The sequence below is a fragment of the Boleophthalmus pectinirostris genome, unplaced genomic scaffold (genome assembly GCF_026225935.1).
Source record: "Boleophthalmus pectinirostris isolate CB_2022bp ecotype Guang Dong unplaced genomic scaffold, ASM2622593v1 HiC_scaffold_18, whole genome shotgun sequence".
Taxonomy (NCBI): Eukaryota; Metazoa; Chordata; class Actinopteri; order Gobiiformes; family Gobiidae; genus Boleophthalmus; species Boleophthalmus pectinirostris.
The window spans coordinates 41,205,066-41,230,774 of NW_026571133.1; the positions used below are offsets into that span (position 1 = coordinate 41,205,066).

Here is a 25,709-nt window from a genome sequence, read left to right on the forward strand (position 1 = left end):
ACATGTTCTGGCTCCGGGACGACAGCAACTTTCAAATGTCCAGGTGCTTAATGCTGCGTCCATGTTTGGGCGACTTCCGATGTCCTTGTGACCTTCAATGCGCATGTGGGACACTTTTGGGGCGTTTAAAGTTCACACTGTTCACATACAAGTCACATTTAATTGGAAATGTGAACGACCTCGCAAAACAATCGGATTTGACAAAAAAAATCCAAATTGAGCATTAAGCCCTGCAGTCTGAACCTAGCCTTAATCACGTCCATAGGATGCATACAGAAGTGGACTAAAAGAGTGGGCGGACTGGCAATCTAGCCTATTTGTGCGGTAAAATTCCAGGCCTGTTTTTTGGTCCCAGTCTGTCCCTGGAATTCACCCACTGCATTTGGCTGTAGTCAAAATAAAAACACCAGGATCATGTAGAGCAGATTAGTGTAAGCGAGTCCTGACTTTTATTGTGAAAACGGAAGTGAGCTCAGGTGGTTCTGAAAAACTTGTACTGTACCGTGTGTTGATGAGACGGAGCTGTGGAGAAAAATAAGGTAATCTTCTTCATATTGGCCTCCATCTTCTATGCACTCAAGACCCTCGGTGAAGCGTCAAAAACAAAAACTAAACGTATTAAACATGTGTGGAGTTTGGCTGTGATGGTAAAGCTAACAACAACTAGTATGCTAATGCGCACTTCCTAATTATCGCTTATTAAAAAGCTTTATAATTAGACGCAGACAGAAAAATTGTATACAGGTCCATTAATCCTTATGCAACTGGGTCACAACTTATATCTTTATTTTTCATTTGTATATTTTGCATGCTTCTTTCTGTTGCCTATAACTACCGCCAGATCAAACTGTCCATCCCACACGAATAACAATTTAACCTTTAATGAATCTAACTTTTTACTCCCCATGCGGAAATGCCTTTGAAACTGGCTCGCGGACAGTTCTTTGAGTCAGACACTGAGGTGGGTTAAAATACAGACATGTGATGAATCGCGTCGGGGAGAAGGGAGCCAGCGTGAGCCGAGATGTAAGACTGAGAATGTGGCTAAAGTCTGCAGGATATTTTGGGTCATTAGGAGAGAGCTGTGGGCTCAGGGACGGCTGTGGAGGTGACAGGGTTCGGTGAGAGACAGATGCTGAGAGACACTTCCTGACTCTCCCTTCCTCTGACGCGTCCCACTGTGACACATCGTAAACAGAGACAGTGACACCCTGCTCCCTTTCGGCTGGGGGTCCGTCACCTGCTTCTATCTATGGATCAGTGTTGGGAGTGACGCGTTATAAAAGTAACTAATTACTGTAACGCAGTAATGTGACATTACAGGGGGAAACATTTTTATATTTTACTCTGTACAAATGTCAGTTACGCGCGTGCTTTTTTAACCTGGATTGAAGTGGTGGTTTTTCCGTTTTTCTTCATACAAATTTGCTAAAATTTGCGTAGACTGTGAGGTAACTGGGGGCGAAATGGCTGACGCAGAACTCTGCCCACCACAGGGCTAAGCAGCTGACGCCCGATCGAGCTTTGCAGATGCCCTGTCTGCAAAGTGCTTCCAAGTTCTAGTCCAAGATTAATCCTCGTTTGGTCCTGGTTTAGTTTTGATTTAAACCTGGTTTAGACCTAGTTTAGTCCTGGTTTAGACCTATTTTAGTCCTGGTTTAATTCTAGTTTAGTCCTGATTCAGTCCTGGTTCAGCTCTAGTTTAGTCCAAGTTCAGTCCTGGTTTAGACCTAGTTTAGTCCTGGTTTAGTCCTCAGTTCAGTCCTGGTTTAGACCTAGTTTAGTCCTGATTCAGTTCTGCTTCAGCTCTGGTTTAGTCCTGGTTCAATCTCTGGTTCAGTCCATATAGGGCCCAAAAGTTCAGCATCTTTGCAGTTATTTTGGTGAGAGTAACTTAAAAGTAATGCAATAGTAAATACGGTAATATTGTAATGTAACAAATTACTTTGAACTGACAGTAATAAGTAATAAATAACACATTACAGTTTTAAAGTAACTTGCCCAACAGTGCTATGGATATATCATAGCTCTGTCTGGGCTATTCCACAGTATGAGATTAAATAACTCTACCTTACATTTCTTCAATCTGATAGTTTTAAAGCTCCAAAAATATCAAGTAAAATCAACCGGAAGTGCCTCCATGGACTCTATAACACTACAAATAAAAAATGTGCTCCTCACCTTCCACAATAGTTGATCTCACTCACCCTCATCCAGCTCGGGTCCTCTACCAGAGGAGTGGGAGCTTGAGAGTCCATGTGGGACACTTTTGAGGTGTTTAAAGTTCACAGTGGAGATCACATACAAGTCGCATTTAATTGGAAATGTGAACGACCTCGCAAAACAATCAGATCTGACAAAAAAAAAAATCCAAATTGAGCATTAAGCCCTGCAGTCTGAACGTAGCCTTAATCACGTCCATAGGATGCATACAGAAGTGGACTAAAAGAGTGGGCGGACTGACAATCTGGCCTATTTGTGCAGTCTGTCCCTAGAATTCACAGATAGCGTTCGGCTGCAGTCAAAATGAGGTTAATACGAAGCGTCAAAATGGTAATAAGCACCTGTTGTGAGTCAATACAGCCCAAAGACGACACTTTTGCTCATTGAAATAGGCCGTCGAAGATGTGTTTTCTCCCGCGAGAGTGGTACAAGTAGGCGCTCACAAATGTACACAAACGTTCTTCTCGCCATACGAAAATTGTGTCTGAACTCCATGTGAGCGAAGCAGTGAAGCAATCCCACCGCTCTTGGCTGCAACTCCGCACCCACACATTCCTTTCTACGGACGTTGCTGGCCATGGTTAAAAACCTCATCCTTCTCCTTCTCAATCTCCACTTTTCTGGACTGGGATGTCTTATGTTTTTCCTGGGATCTGCTGTAAACACTCCTCCAGTTTGGGGATTACAGCTCCAAACACCACGGGCATCTCTCACTTTACATATATAGACTACTAGGGCTGGGTATCATTAAGAAGTCGCCGATACAATACACACCTCAATACACAAGCCACGATATGATACATCTCGATATAATGAGCTTTCAATTTGATACGATTCAATAAAAATAATGGCTGTGATACTAAAAGTCTTTGTTAAACCACTTCTTGTGCAAAGTTTATATGAAACACCCATTTTACTCAGTGAAAATGTCAACTGTGTCACCTAGACGAGTTTGCTTCCACTAAACAAACAACAAAACTGTAGCGCTGTAACAAAATAATTGAGTAAAATATACCAAAAACACTCTCGATACAGCAGTCCACGATATCGATACTGTATCATCACATTAAGCGATACGATATATCAATATTTCGATATTTTTGCACACCCCTATAGACTACTGGTCAAAAGTTTTAGAACATCCTAATTTTTCCAGTTATTTATTGCAATTCAAGTCGTGCAAGTCCAATGAAGAGCTTGAAATGGTACAAAGGTAAGAACTAAAAAGCCAGAGGTGAAAAAAAAAAAGATAAAAGACAAAACACAAGTCCAAGCTCTGCCAAAACTACCTCAGGAAAAAAGAACAAGATGATGAGCTTGAAAACATGGAATGTCCAGCAAAGTGTCCAGACTTAAACTCCATCGAGCTGGTTTGGGATGAACTGGACAGAAGAGTGAAAACCGAGCAACCTGGGAACTTCTGCAACAGACTTGGGAAGAACTTTCTGAACAATATTTGATTTCTGTTGAAAAAAGAACGAGCCACGAGTGTGTTCAGCTGTTATATCTGCCAAAGGTGGACACTTTCACGAATCAAAAGTTTAGAATACGTTTTGGCCAACAGTAAAAAAACTGGAAAAAGTGTGGTGTTCTAAAACTTTTGACCGGTACTGTATATAGTCTATGAGTGCTCCACTGTGTTTTTAAACTTCATACAACTTCACTAAAATCATTTGGTTGATTTCAGTCCTAGAATTGCCCATCTCTACAGCACAAAAGGTAAAAGTAGCTGACTTAAAAACTACCTCTTGACATCACAAGGTGGAAAAGAGCATTTGAGACGTAGACAGACTAATAATAAAAGTTGCTCAAACATGTGTGAATGAAATAAAACACAACTCCAGGTTCGTTTCTGAGCAGGTAACAACATTCTAGTGTGGCTCAAAGTTTACAAAACCTCACTGTGAACTTTTCAACCAAGAAAAAGCACATATGTTTTGTTTTGTTATTTGTCTGTTTTATTGCAGACAGACCTGACTCTTATTTGGCCTCCTCCTGCTTGTTTCCATGGAAATGTTGTTCCTTTGGCTGTGATCTTCCACAGTATTACATAAAACATTTTTGTCTCCATGGACAACATGTCAAAGTATGCATTAATTATCAGGTATTTATATAGAATCATATGGTACCTTCAGCGTCGTGAGTCTGCAGTGCTGGTAACTAAAGACGTACATGCACAGAAGCTTATTCAGAGTCTAATCTTGAGCAAGGAATCACACAAAATTCACTGTACTAAACTGAAGTATAATTTTAAAGATGTAGTATGAAATCGAAATTAATTGCATCTAAAAAGTAAAACCAGTTTTTGTAATCAAATTGGTTGTCTATATATCGGTAGGCATCACTTCGTGTTTAAAAGTTATCGTTACCCTACTGGTAAAATTATGAATAACAAATAGTGAAACAAATATAAATCTGTATTAAAGGACCCATAATACACAATTTTCTGATTTATGTGATGTTATGTAATGTTGTTTCCTTATCATAAATATTCCTGGAGTTGTTAGATAAAACAAGAGAGCTAGAGCGCTTCACTGGGTCTTAAAAGAGTAAAAAGTATGAGTGCAGGTGCTCTACGAGAGTTAATGCACTGGTCTTAGAACAGAAAATTACCCTTACAGGAAAATGTAAAAATGGGTAAGATACAAACCCGAAGCACTCCGACTGAATATATTAAAAGTCCTTTATTACATGAAGGGACGCCAACGCGTTTCGACCAGCAAGATGGCCTTCGTCAGGGCAAAGTAGTAAAAAATACAATCAATTAATCACATGACAACATCACATGACAGAAGGAAAAAGACAGCGAGCAAACCCCAAAACAAAAGGTTGGCCCACGTTCCTGGAGTTGTGTTTCTTTCATTCACCCTCTGAAAATATTCTTTTCCATCTTATGATGTCATGAGATAACGGAAGAGGGTTTTAGTCTCATACAACATACACCTTCACTAGAATCATTTGGATAATTTCAAGCCTGTAATTACCCATCTCTAACATTACAAATAATAAAAGTATTCAGAATACAGTCCTCTGATGCAGGTATTCTGTATTCTCTAACTCAGTGTTTCACTAAATTTATTCTTGGGACCCATATTTTAAAAGTCACAAACCTTCGCGACCCAAGTCAATAGACATTATTCGTAAATCACAAAATAAAGGTGGATTTGACCATTATTGAACATTAATGAGGACATTTTATTGTTGACTGAGTGATTGTGTCTCTGAACAATTAGTTTTACTCAAGCTTAAAACAAAGAAAAGCATTAAAGCAGCAATAAAAGGATCCATAAGTCGTCTATTTGGACAATAAATGTAGCTCAATTCATTTTCTTTACAGCATTCAACCGAACCAGCAATATTGGAACAAAATAGTCAATAAAATTATTATCATATTTTTCTGATAATAAGGCGCACCGGATTATAAGGCACAATATCAATTCACTTGACTAGTTTCATAATATAAGCCGCATGAAGCGAAACAAATGGATGACACTTGAGACTGATCCCTTAGCCCAGGCGTCCATGATCCATCAGCAGATGGTGGCATAACTTGCCTTGTGTTGCCTCCCTGTTTTGATGAATGTGTATTATGAATGTGAATGTGGGTGGATCATTTAAGTTTAAAACTGGTTCGAGGTCAGTAAGCACAACCAGAATGAATACATAAGGCACAAAGGATTATAAGATGCACTGTCAATTTTTTAGAAAATTAAAGGATTTTACGTGCATCTTATAGTCCGAAAAATACAGTGCAAAAAGATTAGAAATTACCATATTTTCCAGGCTATTAGACGCACTCTTAAGCCTCTAACCCAAAGCGCCCTGTACACGAATCCCCTCGGGCGTAATAAACTACAAAGCCGCAGCGCACGCAAACACACACGGAGCAGAAAGCCACTGCGCAGCGACAAACACCCACTGCCACACTCATCACTCCACGCCGACGAGGAACGGAAAGAAGGAACGAACTGAAAAAGTGAGTGCAATGAGCCACTTCTAGACACGACTGAACAACTGAGTCACTGCGAACACACCGACAATCCAGTGGTCCCAGACAGCACCCTCCCTACACGCCACAACTGAACAAAGCCCAGAGTCACCGTGAACACACCAAACAAACAAAGTCCCACTGACCCATCCAACTGTTTCGTTTAAAGTCCGGTGCAGTTTATTTGTGGAAAAAGTTCGAAAATAGACCATTTAATGACAGTGCGTCTTATAATCCACAGCGCCTATAGCCCGGAAAATATGGTATACAAAACAAGTCTTAACATTTCAACATTTGAGATAGTTGGGCCGGTCTGTGTTTTTTGTAGCGCGCTCCAGTCCGGGTGCAGGAGGAGAGCGCAGCAGCAGATCAGGCGTCTAGACAGAAGTGTATATTGCAGACTTACATGCAGATCGTGACAAGACGACCCCAAAATATTATCTTTTGACCCACCTAATGGTCACGACCCAGTCTTTCGGAAAAAATGCTCTAACTAAATAAACATAGACTTTCCACTGAGCACGCAGCTAACCTGAACTCTGTAACAGAATTAGGCATTGTTCATTTTACTATAGTCAAACTAACATCTCAAGCTCTTTCACCTGATCTCAGTACACACCAGATAACATCACCACAGCCCTCTTTATGCTCTGATTTGACTCTCAGAAGTGGGGCCCTGTTGTCTGTCACAGTGAATGGGCACAGATCTGCACAGTGTAATGCGGTGGGCGGGGCCTGCCTGCAGCTCCCTGGTATCGGAGAGTGAAATGAGACATTAACCTCCGACCGGGCGCACAGAAAAGCAAACAAATGTATCACCGCAGATCAAACATGGACACAAGCAACCAGCTCACTCACGCTATGAAAGGAGCCCATTCAAAACCTCTGACTCACTTCTGACCAGTGCTGTCACGATACGGGAATTTCAAACTTGATTTTTGTACTAAGGAATAAACTCCACCTCCACCCCTAAAGCCAGACACTCAACTTGATATGCTGAAATACACATAGGTGTCCTATGTATATTTAAAAAAAAACAAAAAAAAAACACACACACACTTTCAGTACAAACATAAAGGCACCAGTCCAGTAAAAATCAGTAATGTTTGATGGTTTTTTTAAACTCAAAATGAAGCTGAATGATATTAACATTAACCCCTACAGAACATAAATCATAGACTACAACACGTGAACTAGGACTAAACCAGAACTAAAAAAGAACTGAACCAAGACTGTACCAGGACTGAACCAGGACTGAACCAGAACTAAAAAAGAACTGAACCAGGACTGAACCAGAACTAAAACAGAACTAAAAAAGAACTGAACCAAGACTGAAGCAGGACTAAACCAGGATTGTACCAGGATTGTACCAGGATTGAATCAGGACTAATCTTTATGAAACTAAGTTAGTTCATCTATATACATACAAAAAAGAACACATGCAAGTTACAATATATCTCCACACCTTTGTTCATACACCCAAAAACTTTTAAAAATGATGTGATTCTAACTGTGGCACAACTTTTTCAGGATTTGATCTTACATATTTCAATTAAATACAGAGTTAAGAACTTCCTAAAAGTGATTCTGAAAGATTTTTGAACAAATTCTGTAGCTTTCTCAGTTTCTTGTGTTGTGTTTGTTTACAAATTATGTTCATGGCAGGTAAGGAAATAATTCATATTTCTTCCCAAATCAAGAGTTACAGAAGCCTTAGGACATGGTGAACAAGAAGAAAATATTTCAAATATGATTTCATAGTAAACTTGTACGAGCAGATGATGATTATATTGATATTACATAGTGAAAATATGTGTGCCGCTTTGGGAAGATCAGTAAAATGACATAAACAAGACCTGACATTTGGTCTCGCTACGTTCACATTTTATTTTATTATGATACAGAAGCTGATTTTCTAACTCAATACACCAACAGTGTGTGACGCAGCGAGAACATCCCTCCTCTAACGGGCACAGCAGTTACTCATGTGCCGCCCAAGAGAAGGGGCACCCGGAGGGAGGAGGGGGACGTTCCAGCTGAGAGGATGGGACATTTGAGCTGGGACTTTTAAGCCAGGAGGGACACTCGAGCCGGTATTCATGGCTGGAAATAAAGTATACATAAGAGTGACACAAGAATTACATGAAGTACAATTAGATTAAACATAAAACAGAAACCATTTATTTATTTGAGTCGGAGAGCTACAGGTCTCCAACCTGTAGCTCTCCACCCCATACACTGCCATGCACCATACACCTTCTGCCATACAACTTTCAGCCGTAGAATTGCCAATCTTTACCAGCGGTGGGACCAAGTCATTGTTTTGCAAGTCTCAGGTAAGTCCTAAGTCTTTGACCTCAAGTCCGAGTCAAGTCCCAAGTCAAATACAGGCAAGTCCAAGTCGAGTCTCGAGTCACTGACCCATAAGTCCAAGTCAAGTCCAAGTCGTCTGCTTTGAACTTAAAGTAATTTCAAGTCTTTAAATCTAAGTACCAAAAGTAGCTTAGATTTTTACAGTTTATTATTTTGCAGTTTATTTATTTTAAACTAAAGTGTACTTAAAAAACACTGTATATTTACATATGAGCATTTATATAACAGTTGTAAAAAAGCTAATTTTTCCTTTTTATCTGTCGTGACAAGATCTTAGTGTGAAACATTATAGCCAGAACAGAAAGAATTCAGATTTAAAAGTGTTCAATAACACTTATTTTGTCATGTAGTCTGCGCTAAAATGGAAGGATCGTGTTTTTTTGTAGTTCCCTCTGTTTTACTGTATTGTATTTCATATAACTGTAGTACATTTGATGATATCATATCACAGTACTTCAGTTCCATCCAAAGTAACAAACAGAAGTGCGAGGGGCATGTTCCAGTTTGTTCCTGTAAAATTAATCATGGCATGTATCAACTGTAAAAAGAAAAGTATTTTCTAAAAACATATATATTTTTAGGAGAAGCGTCAAGTCTTCTCAAGTCACAGAGCTCAAGTCCCAAGTCACTGACCTTCAAGTCCAAGTCAAGTCCCAAGTCATTAAGCTTCAAGTCCAAGTCAAGTCCCAAGTCTTGGTCCATTTTATCAAGTCAAGGCTCAAGTCCCTAAAAATAGTGACTCAAGTCTGACTCAAGTCCAAGTCCCACCTCTGATTTCTGTTGGGAAAAAAAGCTGTTAACCTCAAAACTACCACTTCATGACATCACAATGTGCAACAGAGCATTTTGAGTTTTGGAGATGTAGACAGAGTAATAATAAAGGGTTACTCTAACGTGTGAGTGAAACAAAACACAACTCCAGGTCCGTTTTTGATGAGGAAACAACATTCTAACACGTCTTTAAGCTCAGAAGAATCCATTTTGTGTAATATAAGAACTTTAACTTATTTTGATGGAAAATTTGGATAAAAGATTACAATTAATTTAATCTGACTCAGTTCTGGGTTTGTAGAAATACTGATATATTGCGCATAATTCACGGTTTGATTTATTACCAATGCAGGGGTGCCAGATATGGATATTCATATTAAACATACAGAGAGCTGAATCGATGTCCCTGCCACTTTGAGAAGCCGGAGTCATTAGTCCAGCGTGGTACTTTTATAACATCAGAAAAAAGTTGTGGTCAAGAAGAAATGGGGACAATGAGATAATGATTTGTACGAGCTGTCGGATCAGCACAGAGCTTTGATGGAGTACAGTAACGCAGTACAATGAGCTGCCCCCCCGCCCACGCTGAAAGTCATTCTTACTGGGAATACTGTGGTAAAGATCTGAGTGTTGAAAGGTTCTTTATGATGCAAAATGGACTCCTGTGAGCTTTTAGTCACGTTATAATGCTGTTACCTCCTCAAAAACATTTTAAACGGTTTACAGTCAAGTGATTCCGATGTATTCCGAGCATCCTGATAAGCTCTATTCACGCTTAAAACACGTGGATGACGACTCCCTTTGGGTTCAGTTGGGGATAGGAACACTGCCAAAATCTTTTTTTCCTTTTTGTGAATTTGTGAATTATAATTTATCTAACTTAATTTAAAAAAAGATGTCATTTGCCATGTTTACATAAGAGCTTTAATTCTGAATATAAATGAATTCGGCTTTAAAAAGACCATGTAAACGCTTAATTCCTAATTAAAATGATTATTGTGAAGTAAGTGGGTGGTTTATTCCAAATTCATTTATTCCTCAGTCATGTAAACGTTTATTCTTCTTATTGCGGTCGTTCAGCTCATGCTCGTTGGGTCGCTCTTCTGACGCGATCCGGACGATCCAGCTCCGACAGTCCTGGCTTCGGACTTTCATCCACGTCTCTTTGGATTTGTGAGCGGGATGCGGGAGTGGGCTGAGGTGGAGCAGCCATCGACTCAGTTTGTCTTCTTCCTCCCTTCTCCGACTCAGCCGACAGACGTAAAGCATGATGAGAGAATTCTTCAGCTACTGCACAATTATCAACAGAACCACTGCGGAAAAAAGTTTGGATCATGTTTGTGTCCGTGGAGTAACGACAAAACCGAGATGACAAAAACGCCGGTAGCAGCTGAATTAGGCAGCATTAAACAAAGGCGATGTAACATGTTTTCCATGTAAACCCGAATTATTATTTCCATGTAAGTCTGAGGTCAGTCTGAGCAACCTGCCAGGTCCATCAGGTTGACCACACCTACAGGAAGTAACAACAGCTGATATACAACACGTCACCACCAACACCGCGGACAGTTCTGAAGTCGGCTTACAGCAGCCGAAACATGTCAACAAGGTAAATACATTTACTGTATTATCTTTAAAAAGAACCCAAGAAGTGAAAGTACATAAGACAAAATGAACATCTTTGGCTTAATTTCCACGTAAACTTGAAGGAGAATATTTTAATTCCAAATATTTATTCAGAACAATTAATTCAGAATTTAAAAACATCATGTAAACGTGGCCATTGTAGCGTTCCGTTATGTTCATCAGATCAACAGTTACAACCAGTCGCCTGTAAGTGACATCGAAGACATAGAGGTCGAGTTTCGTGCCACATCAACAGCTTTGACAGGTTGTGAAGACGCTGCTGCTGAATCCACGGTTTTATCACATGCCCAGTGTCGGTAACTTCACCGGAAATCGTCGCCTGCATGTTGACAAAAATCTTACGGTAAACGTGAATAGAGGCTGTTATTCACTGTGATGAATTTCTTGATATTTTGCAGCTGATGTCGTTAACTTTCCCTGGAGTGTGATGCTAACTGAGAGCACTACTCTGTCAGAAGTTCTGTTACTCAAGTTAAACTTTATCTGAGCTTTGTTTTAACACAAACTGTGCAGAAAAAGCTACATGGAACTACGACCAAGGATATCCAAATCTCACGGGACAATGTTATTACGATTATGCATCTCACAGTACGATATTTATTATGATATTTTGGAGAGGTTAACAGAATTGTACATATGCTTTTTTTTTTTTCCTTGACCCGTCTTCAGTGTGACTCATTACTGTCATATTCTAAAGAAATAAGATTTAAAAGTGCTTAATAACAGTTATTTTATGCAGTAAATGAAGTAAAGGATCTTGGCCTATGCAGTTCCCTCTTTTTTAATATCTTTAAGTGGAAAACCTTGTACTAGTTTCCGTGTAGACTCTGCACACTTGACTGGGCGACAGGTGCGTTGGAGGAGAAGCACTTAGCTGTTTTTAAAGTTAAACTCCCGCACACTGTCTCACTCTTGATTTTTCTTTTATTGGTACGACGTTTTAGTCCCCCAGACCTTCCTTAAGCGGAAAACCTTGCAATTCAATTGATTGTGACAGTCGATGATATTATTTTGACAAGTTTTGGCAATACGATGTCACGATATTTTTTTTTATTATTGTTACATAAGGTGACCATATTTCCATTTGTGAAAACCTGGACACCTTACAGGAGGTGGGAGGTGGGGCCTCGACACTGAGCTACAGTCGTTTCGCAGATTTTTTTTTTCTTTTTTGTGTCAATTTTGCATGTTTTTTTTTTTTTTTTTACACATGGGTGGGTCAGGACTAAATCAGGTCTAAACCAGGACTTTATCTTGGACTTATGAGAGAGAACGCCAAGCAGTTTGTCCGCAAAGTGCGATCGGGCAATTGCTGCGTTCACCTCCGTGAGGTGTGGAGATCTCCATCGGTCCTTTCTCCTGCGGTCACCTCCGAGCCCGCCCCGACAGTGAGTCCTGTTTCACTTCTGGTTTAGTCCTGGTTTAGTCCTGGATTAGTCCTCCTCTTCAGTCCTGGAATCAGTCCTAGGTTAGTCCTGGGTTAGTCCTAGTTTAGTCTTAGTTCAGTCCATGGCGTAGGGAGCACAAAAGTTCTCGGGTTAACGGGCGGGTGCGGTCCTGTACTGGGGGTCTCCAAAAATGGAGCCGTGCAGGACTCTGTGCTGTAGGCTCCATTACGGAATAAATGAATCTTCAGTTCGTTACAAAGAAGGAGGAAAATAATAAAAGGACGACAGCAGCAAGACGTTTTAAGAAGGATGCAAAAAGGGTTGCACCTCTGAAAAAAGTGTATAAAGTGTGTGCTGAGGGGTTTTACAGCCTTAAAATAGATATAATAATTGTAAAATATAAAGTTGACTACTTCGCGGATTTCACCTGTCGCGGGTTCTTTTTAGAACGTAACCCCCACAATAAACGAGGGACCACTGTACTCTCACCTCGCAAACTGCACATGGCCTCACACTTGTCCCGACCGGGCCAGAAAACTGAGAATTTCTTGTCTAAGTCAATGTTAAATGCGCATTTGTGCTTCGGCATGTTGCAGACTGACCAACTGTTTGTGTCTCGCTCCTGCTGAGTCATAGACGCTATGAGAGCCGCTCAGTTTAATGCCCCCAATGAACGGAAATGAAAATTTGCATCATTAAAAAAAAAACCCGGATGCCCTGGACAGGATGCAAAATACGGACATGTCCAGGGAAAAACGGACGTTTGGTCACCCTATGTTACATCTCTAACTACACGTCTCTCACACATCAACAGTTTTTTAGCTCATTACTGTCACTTACTTGTTGAAAATCAATCTCCTAAACAGAACCATGAACGCTTGAACTGATCACGGCCTCCTGAAAACGTGCTGTTTAACTCCATTTTGTATTTTTTCAGACGATCGTAAAACTTTTTAGTCTGTGTTTGCTCATGAAATTGCTGAACATTCCAATAGAAAAGCATTATAGAACAACTCCAGCACGATGTCACTGCAAGGTATCAAAACAATTTGGTCAAATATATGGGAAGACATTGGATAAAGGGCCTCGAAGACAACAGAATATAGATTTCTACACAAAAAAGTCTTTTATATTTGCATGTGGTCTGATACAAGTTCTGATATTAAATTATTCAGGAAAGGTCCAATTGTTGTCCTATTTTCTTACTCGCTTACTTCTAAAATCCACAAATAAAACAGGTTAGTAAGTGACAGGAGAATATTAATAATGTCTCCTTCCCACGGCAACAACAACTTTCTTTTTTCTTTTTTGGCCATCACCAGAATTAATGAAATGGAAAATTAGGTGAGTATAATTCTTAAAGTCCTTGAACAGAAGAGCTTTCTTCAAAATTGATTTAAGAAAACTGTCTAATTTCAGTTTTCTCTGACAAACATCATGACTGCAGTTGGTTTAGAAATATGATTCTGTTCAAAGTTCACATTTTAAGAAGTATTGACGAAAAGACTGAAACAGGCCACATTTCAGAACATGAACAGATGTAAACCACAGTGCACATGGAAACTATAGTTTTTTTTTTTGTGTTTTTTTTTTCTTTATTGAGCCAATACTGATACTGATACAATATTTGGCCTGTTTCTGTGGCCGATAACCGATATTTGCCAATACTGATATTTCACTTTTAAAATCCATAGAATACAACGGAGTAGGGATGGGCATTCGATGAAATGTTAATCGATCGTCGGAAGAATTAACGATCGATTATCGATTAATCATTAACGTTTTTATATTAAAAAGCTTTGCCAGGTGAGAGTAGCTCAATGTCGATGATGAGTCCCCACCTCCCACCCCCCGTACAGTGTCCTGGTTTTAACAAATGCAAATATGGTCACACTAACTTATATTCCACTGAGTTGTGTCCTTTAGTCCGACAGAAGTTGAACCGCGTCAGCGACACAAGAGCTGTTTTTTGCTTCGCTTAGTTTATGCAAATGAGCCATGCAGTTTTAAGTTTTGTTTCTGTGAGAGTTGCGCAAATCTGCATTAAACACATTATAATGTCAAACGGGCTGATGTGGCTCTAGAGTGGTTACGGTTTATATGTCGTAAAGTTGAATTTATTTATGCAGATTAGTGCAGATAGTAATAATAATGATGATACATTTTTTTATAAAAATATTAATGATTAATCGATAATCGATCGTTAATTCTCCCAACGATTGATTCAGAAAATTTAATCGAATGCCCATCCCGACACTGAAGTAAAAATAAAAGCAGCTGTTAACTTGAAAACTACCAGTACATGACATCACAAGGTGGAACAGAGCATTTTGAGTTTTGGAGATGTAGACACACTAATAATAAAGAGTTACTCAAAAATGTATGAATGAAACAAACACAATTCCAGTTCTGTTTTTGATGACATAATATTCTAACGTGGCTTAAAGGTGCATTAAGCAACTTTTTGTTTCTATGGAGATGTCATTGCTCTGTCTGAAATGTTCCACAGTGTGACATTAAACAGCTCTAATTTACATTTATTCAATTACAGGTGGTTTTATAACTCAGAAATACCTAGAAAAACAATTCTGACTGTGAGTGGGGTCGCCTCTCCACAGACCTGACCTGAACTTGATTTGGTCTTCTTAAAGATAGAAAAGTTACTGTGAAAGATCCCAGACAAAGCGTTTGATGGATCCTCCAGCAGAAAAGTATCACAGTGCACCTTTAAACACAAGAGACAATTTCGCGTAATATAAGACCATTAAAAAATTGCAGCCTTTGCGATTTGCTAATTGTGCCCATTTAACTCATAATTTCCATTTGATTGCGATTCATCTTCTGACCCAATTACGAGGTTCTTAAGAGGCGGCGCAGCTCCTCCATACGTCTCCATCCTGATCTTCGGGACAGCTCAGATCTGCCCCGGACGTGACTAGAATTAAAACCCAAAAGAAGCATTAATCACTGAACCAACTTTTAACAGATAGACCTTCAAATGAGCAAACCGTGAGCTAAAAGTTTGTGAGTGCTACAAATAAACAAGTATGGCTGGAAAAAGGTTGGCTTAATTAAGGTTGTGAGATTGAGTTTGGTGCTGCTAAGTGAACTAGAACTATTGACAAAGTGTTTCCCTTGAAAAAAGATCATAACTAATTTGGAAAGGTTACTGTTTGTTTGGGTAAAACAGTCTCACGAGAAATGCACCGATATCGATACGATGGCCTTAAGTATCTACCGATATCTGTTAGTAACCAGTTTAGGGATTGAAAATGGACTTTTTTCTCTCAAAACACAGTAAACTCATAAGACATCTGACCCAGTTGTGTTCAGTAACTTCTTTATTTAAGTCGACATACAGCAGCATTTCCATTTTTTAATCAAACATCACTTCACCCACTATTTTTTTTCCTTGGTTGGAGCTTGGTTTAACTTTTTTTTCAACATTCTGCCATTCTGACACACAAAGCTGGTTTTAGTCCTGGTTTTAGTCCTGGTTTAGTCCTGGTTTTAGTCCTGGTTTAGTCCTGGTTTAGTCCTGGTTTTAGTTCTGGTTTTAGTCCTGGTTTAGTCCTGGTTTTAGTCCTGGTTTTAGTCCTGGTTTAGTCCTGGTTTAGTCCTGGTTTTAGTCCTGGTTTAGACCTAGTTTTAGTTCTGGTTTAGTCCTGGTTTTAGTTCTGGTTTAGTCCTGGTTTAGTTCTGGTTTTAGTCCTGGTTTAGTCCTGGTTTAGTTCTGGTTTAGTCCTGGTTTAGACCTGGTTTTAGTTCTGGTCTAGTCCTGGTTTTAGTTCTAGTTTAGTCCTGGTTCAGTTCTGGTTTTAGTCCTGGTTTATTCCTGGTTTTAATCCTGGTTTTAATCCTGGTTTTAGTCCTGGTTTAGTTCTGGTTTTAGTCCTGGTTTTAGTTCTGGTTTAGTCCTGGTTTAGTTCTGGTTTTAGCCCTGGTTTTAGTTCTTGTTTAGTCCTGGTTTTAGTTCTGGTTTAGACCTGGTTTTAGTTCTCGTTTAGTCCTGGTTTTAGTTCTGGTTTAGACCTGGTTTTAGTTCTGGTTTAGTCCCGGTTTAGTCCTGGTTTAGTCCTGGTTTAGTCCTGGTTTAGTCCCGGTTTAGTCCCGGTTTAGTCCCGGTTTAGTCCCGGTTTAGTCCCGGTTTAGTCCTGGTTTAGTCCTGGTTTAGTCCTGGTTTAGAGGCATGGCCTGCGCAGTGTCCGGGAGGAGGCGTGGTCTATATAAAAGGCAAAAAATGTGACGCTCCAAACTATGAGCAGGTTGTCAATGGCGACATAAAAGGTGTTGGAATGGAGGGTTGTCGGAATGACTGTTGAAGTGGTGATATGTCAGAATAAAGGTTGTACCCCGGGCTGCCAATATCAAGAGCCGATACCAGTGCAACTGTGGTGATCTTCTTTGATGCTCACACCTCTGAGCTGAGCAGCATAAAGACAAACACATCAACTGTTCTGCACATCTTTAATTACGTGTCTGTCACATGAACTATAAACAATATTTAGGACTTAAAGGTGTTTAGAGTTCACAGGATATCAGCACAGTGTTTACAACAGTAGCATGCTAACACGGCTAAGTGGGGCCTGTGGTTCTTTGTTTGCATTGTGACTTATTGTATTTGATAAATCATTTAGTCACTAACAGAGTGAGTTCAGAGCTAAGCAAAGTATCTAGGATGAAAAAGTAGACTATACTCTAAAAATCCTATGAAATGAATTATATTTGCCACTATAATCAAACCCCTGTATAAATAATGTCTGGTACTGGTAGCACTACTCTAGGGTGACCATGTTTCCATTTGTGAAAACCCGGACACCTTACCGGGGGTGGGAGGTGGGGCCTTGACATTGAGCTACAGTCCCTCGCTATATCGCGGTTCACCTTTCGCTGTCTTTTTTTTTTTGTGTGTGAATGTGTGTCAATTTTGCATGTTTTTTTTTTTAACCCATGGGTGGGTCAGGACTAAACCAGGTCTAAACCAGGACTAATCTTGGACTTAAGAGAGAGAACGCCGAGCAGTTTGTCCGCAAAGCACGATCGGACAATTGCTGCGTTTACCTCCGTGAGGTGTGGAGCTCTCCATCGGTCCCTTCTCCTGTGGTCACCTCCGGCCCTGGTTCAGTCCTGGTTCAGTCCTGGTTCAGTCCTGGTTCAGTCCTGGTTCAGTCCATGGCGTAGGCAGCGCAAAAGTTTGATATAATCCCGGGTTAACGGGCGGGTGCGGTGTTGTACTGCAGGTCTCCAAAAATGGACCTGTGCAGGACTCTGCGCTGTAGGGCTCCATTACGGAATAAATGAATCTTGGGTTTGTTACATAAAGAAGGAGGAAAATAACAAAAGGACGACAGCAGCAATAAGTTTGAAGAAGGATGCAAAAAGGGTTGTAAGTGTCCTGTGTGAGAAAAGTGTATAATGTGTGTGCTGAGGGGTTTTACAACCTTAAAACTGATATAATCATTGTAAAATATAAAGTTGATACTTCGTGGATTTCACCTATCGCAGGTTATTTTTAGAACATAACCTCCGCGATAAACGAGGGACACTGTACTCTCACCTCACAACCTGTGCACATGGACTCTCACTTGTCCTGACTGGGATGGAAAACTGAGAATTACTTGTACAAGTCATTGTTAAATGCATTTAAGCTTCAGTATGTTGCAGACTGACCGACTGTTTGTGTCTCGCTCCTTCTGAGTCACAGAGAACTACAAAAGCCGATCAATTTAATGCCCCCAATGAACTGTAATGAAAACCCGGACATTTCCATCACTTAAAAAAAAAAAAACCCGGACGCCCAGGATACGGACATGTCCAGGGAAAAACGGACGTTTGGTCACCCTACGCTACTCGGTATCGGTGAGTACTCAAAATTAAGTACTCCTATTCATGTTGGAAACGTTTTTGGTGCATCCTTACTCAGTACCTATAATTTGATATAAATTTGTAGAATCTTGCATTTTAAATGTGCCTTTTCAAAATGACATTAAAAGATGGAACAAAGTGTTTTCAGTTTGAGAAACAAACTCAGCCTAAATGTGCAGGGTTTGTGTGTTAAACATGTGTGAATGAAACGAAACACAACTCCAGGTCTGTTTGTGATGAAATTATAAATGAGATCAGGAAATTGTGTAATATAATAATAACTAATAACTACCTCATCACAGTTATTCCAGTGAATCTTCTGAGTCATTTTCCAGTCTTCCAGTCTTTTCCAGATGTGCATACGACACATCTATTCTCAGTGTTGGGGAGTAACAGATTACATGTACCGGGATTACGTAATACAAATTATGAGTAACTGTATTCAGTTACAGTTACTGTTTCAGTGAGTGGTAATTGGATTACAGTTACTTTCTTCAAATAAATGGATTACAGGGCGGTATTTTCCTGTTTTCACATTTTGGGCTAAACCAGGACTAAACCAGGACTAAACCAAGTCTAAAACCAGGTGTAAAACAAGGACTAAACCAGGACTAAACCAGGTCTAAAACAAGGACTAAACCAGGACTAAACCAAGTCTAAAACCAGGACTAAACCAGGTCTAAAACCAGGTGTAAAACCAGGACTAAACCAAGACTAAACCAGGTCTAAACAATATGACACTAACAGTAGGTGGACATAATTGAAGGCAGCATTGATCTCATATAAAAATCATTTGTCTATCAGGATGTGGTTGATACATTCATGTAGTTTTAAAAAGCATGACAATATCAAGTAATCCAAAGTATTCAGATTACATTACTCACTTTAAGTAACTTAATGGATTCCGTTACAAACTACATTTTGGGGTATGTAATCTGTAATCTGTAGGGGAATACATTTTAAAAGTCACCTTCCCAACACTAACTATTGTCCACTTGTGTCTCCACTTCAGCTCTGACCAGACTTTTGTTGCGTACAGCCCTCTTCAGTATTTCTCTCCATTTCCAAAATGTCCTGTATTTTGCTAAGTGCACATCAGAGCAGCATCACAAACCACACTTCCTCTTGGAGACCTGTGTCTGAAAGTGAAAAGTGACCATGTAAGGACTTTGAAAACACAAGTGTACAGCTGTTGGACTTGCTAATGGCCATTTGTGGCGATGAAGCTGTGGGAAAAGTGATATTGAACTTATACTGCAGTTCTAGGTGGAGTTCTGTATAAATAAGAAGTAAATATTTTCTGATTTATGACATAATGTAGTTTCCTCGTCACAAACATCTGGAGTTGTGTTTTGTTTCATTCACACATGTTTAAATGGTTACTGAAACATGTGTGAATGAAACAAAACACAACTCCAGGTCTTTTTTTGAGGACGTAACAACTTTCTAACACAACTTAAAGCTCACAAGAGTCTTTTTTGTGTAATATTGGACCTTTTAAATTAAATAAAAATCACTTTCAGTAAGCTCCAAACCACTTTTTTACTGACAGAGAATTGGCTGCTGATTAAATTATTGGCAGCAAATCTAATCATTGGCAATTAGAAAAGTCCCCTGGAGGAACTTAAACATTAATTATTCTTCAGTTTATACTTTGAGAGAGCGCATTAACATTCTTAAAATGATTATTACATAACGCAGAATTACCATCATATTTAGTGGAATTCAATAAAATCTTACCCTCAGGTCAACCCTGACACCTGTACTTGATTTTCTGCCATAAATTTGAGCGAAATGTGTTTTGCCCCAGTACAAATCTAATGTATAGGTGAGCTTCAGATGACGTCATTGTTATTAAAAGCCAGCATTGCATGCTGGGAAATATTTTGGTCGGAGGCAAGAAACACGATAGCGTCAAACACAGTGCGTAACCTCGCGTATTTATCCCTGATAATGGTAAATTCCTGCTGCATTATTGGATGCACAAATAGAAGCACGGAAGAAGGAAAATGTCTTTTTCGTATTCTGAGTGAAAAGAACCACTAACGGTGAATTAAACGGCTTTCAAACATCCGCAGAGCAAACGTAGAAGATCCTAACAAACCGTGGACTCCAACAAGTTCAACAACACATCGAGACTCTTGGAGGTTTTCATCTTTTCTGCTGTGAATGGCCCAGGAGTTTCCACCAAGTCATTATGGATATCGCCGAAGTGAATATTTGGCCAGGTAGTTGGAGATTCTGACCAGAAATTTGGTTTGGTCCACCTTTTGTCGGGGTTGAAAAGGGTGATTTGGCTCCATCGATGCTTATGACCAATTTCTGGTCAAATGGTCTTGGGTCCTCTGCTGTTAGAGTGGATAAATAACCGGGATCAATACCCTTTACGTGCTTTCTCGCTCCGTCCGTCATGTTGAATTAGTGTTTCTCGCCGCTGACCAAAATAATTCCCAGCATGCAACGCACGCTTTTGTCAACAATGAAACTCGCCTATAAGCTGCTCTTGAGGTCAAAATAAGTCCTCTGTACAGTGTGCACCACATTATTATTGTCTTATTGTCTGATTAAAAAAGACCCAGAAACAATAAATGATTAATCGACGTTCTGATATTTGCATTGGGCCTCATTCATGAAACATTCTTGCGAACAAATTTGTACTTCAAGTCTTCTTACTAACAGTTTTGGCATTCACAAAACTTTTTCTTACAAAATGTTCTTCTGGAAAAACAACAGAGATTCTACTGTTTTTAGAATATTATGAAATATTGTAAGTTATATATTTTGCAACCCTGGATTAATCAAAGCCAAAAATATAAATAAAATAAAATTAAAAAAAATCATTAACTCTAAAATGTATACTTCATTGGAAACTACATAAATAAGTAAACTCTTCAAATCAACAAGATGAAGTTCTATCCTGACAATTCCGAAGCCTCAGTCTCCCAGTTTGAGTCCAGTCTGTGCACCCTGTGACTGTGGCTCTCACAGCAGGGTGCTGGTCTCTGATAACCGTGTAGGTGAGGACAGGAGCCACAGATTTTCAAAGACCCTCACTCACTTTGACAGAAACAGGAACTCTCTATTTTAAAATGGTTGAGATGTCATCACTCAGATCACTAGTTTGAACAGCGACTGACACTTTTGCTCTGCTTTCAATACAATATTACATAAAAAGTAGAAGTGGAAAAAAAATCAGACAGTGAAAAGCACACATGGTGACTATGTGTCTATGGGTTTACAGTTTAAGAAAAAGAGAAATTACACATCCTTCTTCTATTGCCCAGGGACACAACAGTATTGACTGATGCTGGAATCTATCAGAAACAATCTGCATCCAGACACGTTGTTTCTGTGTCCGCAATCCTTCCCTATCCACACAGCTTTGAGCATATTTGTTTACGTTTTACAGAAACAAAACTTAAAACGGCATGGTTAATTTGTATAAACGGAGCACTCAAAACAGTTGGCTCCTTGTGTCGCTGATGCGGTTCAGCTTCTGTCGGACTAAAGGACATGACTCAGTGGAATATGAGTGTTCTTTATGTTACAGAGGGGTGTTCTCTTGATGGTGAGTCTGTTCTGTGCTTTTATCACGTTGAAGATGGTTCATGTTAAACTTTTCAGAGATTACACGTCTACAGGTCGTACACACAGACCGTATATATGAATATATTCTAGCCTCTTAGTGTTTTTGTGGTGAATTAGCTACTTCACCATGCATAGACCTACATCAGTGTATCAGTGTTTTCAGGCGTCCACACGGTGCCGGATCAGATCAACACTCAGATGAATTCGTAGGAGCTGGCGGCACCAGATCTTTCCATCTCTGGAGCCGTTTTCCATCGGATTAGTGTGAACGAACACTGCATCCACAATAAAAACAACTCGAATACATATTAGTGTGGACGGGGTCTTCTATAGTGAGTTCTAGATCAAGTCAATAATAGAAATCATTAAAGATCGAGATATATCGGTCGGCTGATATATATCGAGTAAATATTTGTGGTTTTAGTGTACTGGATATAGGCTTTAAATCTCTGACATGAACCCATATGTGACTGCTCTCTGATGAGTGAAATAAGGTTGTGGATAAATTTGTTGTCATTTCAAATAATATAACTTGGGTAGAAATGATCAAAATCTGCCGTATCTCCCCATGGCAGTGGAGTGGTTGAATGCTCTTGTGGCTACCTGGCTCACACACTGAGCAGTTTCTGAAAATTGTTGGTTTTTTTTTTTAGCTCAGTTTATAACATCATGAGATTTAACCAATTAAGAAGTGCAGCATGTAAAGTTCCCAGGACACAAGGGACAGTTGGATTTTGTGAAATGAGCTGTTTGTTTTCCCTGTGTTCATGGAGATCATGCAAGCAGCTATTTAAAGAGCTGGTAGTTGACATTTGAGATGCTACAGGCTTTTTACATCAAATATGACAGAAGACCTTCCAGAGGAAATACTTTACAGAATGGACCATTTCGTCACCAACAAAAACACTAACCCTAACCCCCAGGGCACTGTGATGCTGCAGGACACAGAGCAGGGACACTTTTGTCTCGTCCTCTCCTCAAACTGCCCCGACACAGATCTGTTGACCCTCCCTGACCAGTCCTCCTCGTAAACTGCACTGAGACCTTTGACTGAGACACAAAGGCCACTGAGAAGCGCAGAGTAAATGTTATTGCAGCTGAACCTGAATTTTACTCAGGATCAGTAAAGTTCAGCTCATTGGTATCAGTTGCTCTCTTTTCAAAAAAATCAGTATCAGGTGATCAGATACAATATTTGTGAATTTACTTGTTGGATATTTCATGGCAAAGTACAATATGAGAGGAAAATTGCTCTTGCCCCCATTTTGGCAGCATGATATCGTCACATTACAGAATCTGAAAACCACCTATAAGAATTTTCCATGTTTTAAAATATTTTCATTGTACTATGGAACTATTTTTAGCCATATTTTGTGAATGTAAAAGCCCTTTGTGATGCTTTTTCCCTTAATTAGAATCAAATAATAAAAATGGCATTCAATATATCCAAACGAGATGCTTTTACTGACAGAAATCAATTAAAAATGTAATTAAAACGCCCCAAATCTAATCCTTGGCAATTAGAAAAGTCCCCTGGAGTAACTTAATTATTCTCCAGTTTAAACTTTAAACTCTGAAAGGGCGCATTAAAACATGATTAAAATTATGATTACACAACACAGAACTACCATCATATTTAGTGAAATTGAAACAAATCCTGACCTCAAGTTAACACCGACAACTTAAAGGACCAGTACTTGATTTTTTTCCCGTGTATTTCAGCAAATTTGGAGCACATATGAGGAATAAAAATGTATTCACATGCAAAATAGCAGAAGAAAAACACCGGGATCATGTAGAGCGGGTTAATACAAATATTTTAACACCAAAATGACGAGGCTCATGGCAGCAGTTACAGAGAGAGGAATGACCATGTAAAGTCAAGTGAAGCCAGAGTTGATGGAGCCAGAAGTGCCCCCATGCTCACTTCCTATTTGAAACGAATCGGTTAGCTATGTCCATTTAAATATATAGTCTATGGTCTTGCTAGCCTCACTTCGTGGAAACCATCTGACCTTGCAGCATTAGAATTTGTTCGCTCGACGGTAGGCAGGTACTTTTTTCATTTAACCAGTCGTTGCTATTTGGTTGTGATGTATGTAATGCACCGCTAACAGGGCTAACTGGTATATTAAGCTTTTCCCAAATCCCATAGGAAGAAGGACAATAACATCTTTCCCCTTGATAAAATTCAACAAACATTCTCTTTGTTCCAGCTTTAAATCCTCGATCTCGGGAATTGTTGCCAACACAGAATGTCTGTCTTCGTCTACATCCATCTCGACGCTTTGTTTACTGTTGTGCTGTTCCATAAATGCGATGAGTCTGACGTCATGGTTTCACAGCTCTTCACTGATTGGCCAGTGTGTGGTCTACAACTTCCGGGGTTTTTGCAAACGGTCTAGTGCAGGCGTGTCCAAACTATGGCCCATGTGGCCCTCAGACAAATGTGGCCCTCAGACAAATGTTTCTTGACCCTCAGACTTCCAGGTGAATTGGCCCAAATTACCTTGCATCAATTAAAAATTTACTTTTTACTGCAAGTTTTTTGAAACCTTGACAACTTGACAAAGCTAATATTTAATTTTAGTGTGTGGTTTGAAGGATCTTAGAATGAGCCATCAGTCTTTATTCATGCTAATGTGTTAAACTTGCACATATTTCAATTATTCACCGTACTGAGCACCAGTCTACGGCCCTCTGCTTCATCTGTGTTTACATATGTGGCCCATGATGAAAAAATTAGAAAAATGAGAAATGAAACTGAGCGGAGGCACTAGGCGGCGCCAGCTTGGCTATGGTCTTGCCTCAGTACACATATATTGTACAAACAAAACTTCACTCTAGTCTCTGAGAGTTGTAGAAATCGTTTAGAAACTCATTATGATGACTACAAACAAGGATTCTCAAAAATATCACAAATTAGATACTAATCGGTACCAAAACTAGTATCAAAACTACATACTCATTTGAGCAGGTATTGATACTAAAAAGGTCACATTCACAGGACAGAACGGAACCTTTTCTGAATGTATTTAGAATGATCTTGAGCTGTATCAGAACAAGTATAAGAGCACATAGACTAGTAAACACCCATGGACCATTATGGAACCTACCTGGACCATTGAGAGATTACACCGATATAAGAAAGTACTATGATTTAAAGAGGAAAATCACATTCTATTGTCTAAAGAAAGAGGCTTTATAATTATCATTGTTGTACCACAGTTGGTATTGAGTATCGAGTCTATTCCTTGGTATCAAAATCGATCTTGAAGTGTTAGTGTCGTGACAACACACAAGCAGAACTTTGAACCACTGCAAACCGTTTAAAGGTGCACTATGTACAGTGACTTTTTGGCTGGGGTTTGTTTGTTTGTATGGATGTTACAACCCAGCTCGCTAGGGTCGGGGAAGTAACAAAAAAACAAGGTGGAGAATGGAATAAATTAAGTAATGTTTAATTAACAAAACAGGCTAAAAATATGCACAGAAAACAACCTAAACTAAGATATAAAATAACAGTCAGACAGGTCTTATAGTGAGTTATGGTGATTAAAATAAGGGACACACAACAAAACTAAAAGACAAGTGCCACAAAATAAAACCACATGACCCCACAAACAGAATTGAATGACAAAATAAAAAAGGCACAAAACAAAACCAAGTGACTCAACCCAAATAAAGGCAGACACAAAAGTACAAAAACGACTAACTGAGACAAAAGACACACACTGAAACACAAAACAGCAGACTGGCCATAAAAGTCAGCAGCCCCAAACAGTTACTGCCAATCTCCTTAAATAGGGGGCGGTGGCTGCAGGTGAGGGGGGTGTAAACCAGCCCCACCAATCACGGACCAGGAC

General features: G+C 39.5%; 1 protein-coding gene across 1 annotated transcript in view; it reads right to left on the reverse strand.

The window, feature by feature from the left end:
• Window positions 1–25,709, reverse strand: part of igsf9a (immunoglobulin superfamily, member 9a) — a 242,568-nt gene that overhangs the window by 204,563 nt on the left and 12,296 nt on the right. The gene's annotated exons all lie outside the window — the stretch shown is intronic.